Below are 2295 nucleotides of genomic sequence, written 5' to 3'. Positions count from 1 at the left end.
GTGTTTCTATTTCGGCGCGACAAAGCTCGCAAAAGATTTGCGAGCCTTGTAAGTGATGGTGCGCTTGATCTGTTCTCTTGCATGGGCGTGACGCTCATCGTAGTGCTGAATTACGTGGGGCAGTATACCCCCGAGACTAAAGATTTTGGTGTATACCCATGGTACAACGATGAATGGGCTGCGAAAGCGCTGAACGAATTCCAGATGGTACTTGTTGTATCGTGGTCCGATCTAGCCAGTCGAGTGATTTTTTCAGTCGGTTTGCTTATGACAATAACCAACATGAAGAAGTTGCTGTGCCCCATTCCACGACATGGAAATCGAGTTGTAGACTCCAAAGACACATCGCTGGACATCCCTGAATCTGAAAAAGTAAAGCCGAATACCGTCCCAGGGATACCGAAGAAGCATCATGGAAGGAAAGCGAAGTGGTCGCGCTGGTGGCAAGTGACGCTGCATGGTATACATCTCGTCTTCTTTATGTGGGGGGTTGGAGTTCTTAGTCTACACATCCATGCATCAGTGCAAACTTCATTGCAGCAGTGCACACTACAAGTGAGACCGTGGGCAGCTGTCCGCCCGTGCTGTTTCTTGGTATCACTCGATTGCCATCGCTTCCAAATTTCTGGTCAACTGGAAGAAGTCGACTCCAAATGGCGAGAAGACGGATCTACGGTGGCTCTGATGGTTATCAAACATTGTCCTTTGGTCGCGATCCCCGATACATTCAATGAATTCCACGAACTCATCAGCGTTAAAATATATAATTCGACAATCGTCGACTGGAGAGAATCGGCTGCAATAACGAATACGAACCACCCGGCATTTTTGACTCTTATGGTCGTTCGGTCCAACATGACAAACGGACAATTGCCGGCAGGTTTCCAATCCACTGACACACCGGTCAGCTTGTACGACTAGGAGTTTTGTGCTACTAATCTTCGTCAAGTTCCAGACGATCTCGACCTAAAGTGGCTAGCAGGATCGATTGTCATCATCGAATACAGTCAACTGCAGGTCGTTCCCCAAGCTCTATTACGCGTTATGCCATCCTATTTTTCACTCACCGGCAACCCCATCAGCGAACTTCCACCTGAGATTTTTGAGATTGAAGGGTTGACAGACCTGGGTATCGGCGATACAAATATTCGAGAGCTTCCTCAGAATGTGACTCAACTCTCACCAGCACTCTCGTCAATCTACGTAATAGGTACACGGATTTCGCTCTTTTGGTCGTGGGTGGATGACATTCTCGGGCGGGACAGTATTCGAAGCATACCACGAGCGATCTATGCAGGAAACACAATTTATTGTGACGATTTGTAGAGGATTTCGACAAAGTTAACCAGTTCTTTTAGTACTGTAACAAGTTCTGATTATTCTCTACAACTTATGGATTCAGCGGAGGCAGGTTTTGAGGGGAGTATCAGGTCGTTTGTGGACTGTAATCCTGCCATAAGTGGACTCAGTGGACCTCTATACCCCCTAGCAGCGGAGAACAAGCAGAATGCACTCCACAGTTGAACACCGGAGATACCATTTTGCACTTTGCATAACAGTTTTCATTTTGTCCTTTTAAAGCAAAAGGCTTATTGAGGGAGACTTCTGTTCTGTACGAGCAAGGCTAATTTCTTGCACTAAAGTCCTACGTACCGGAATCGACGAAAAAAATGCAATACCGCGATCAAAAATCTCGTGGCGAGAAATACCGAAGCACGAAATGAATATTTATGCCTTTTTACCTTTTTACGATTTACTTGGGGTGATAATTTTACAGCGTTGCATTATTTTTTCGTCGATTCCGGTACATGTAAGCTATGTTGCGTGTAGAAAGCAATCTCTCAAAACATACCGGTTTCTACAACCGGTGTAAAAAGTACCTTCAGGTCAAAACCGTAAAAACGGCGGAAGGCGTAAAATCTCGCACAAGATACTCCTGTCCATTTGAAACCGTCGCTTTGCTTAAGAAAAGGCGCGCTTTAACTGGGACACTGTTTTGATGCCACACAGATTATTGTGGATTCCGAGTATATTTGGAATTCTCGATCGATTCGTGGGCATCGCGCCCAAATCAACAGCGCGCTCTGATTGGTCAATTAGGATTGCCGTTTAACGCGGAACGAGCCGGACTGCTGCACTGCTGCACTGCTGGATGCTTCTTTTGCAGCACCTTTCCTTGCAGCCCTGGATCTCCAAGGACGCACCCGTACACTTGGTACTATTGTCAATCTTGTGTTTTGATGCTGGTAGATACGTCAACGATTTGCTAAACAACATTTGTTACTCTTTAGCACG

Source organism: Phytophthora infestans, genomic scaffold, assembly GCF_000142945.1.
Source record: "Phytophthora infestans T30-4 supercont1.44 genomic scaffold, whole genome shotgun sequence".
NCBI lineage: Eukaryota > Oomycota > Peronosporomycetes > Peronosporales > Peronosporaceae > Phytophthora > Phytophthora infestans.
The sequence above is the reverse complement of the archived record's forward strand: the minus strand, read 5'-3'. Positions refer to the sequence as shown.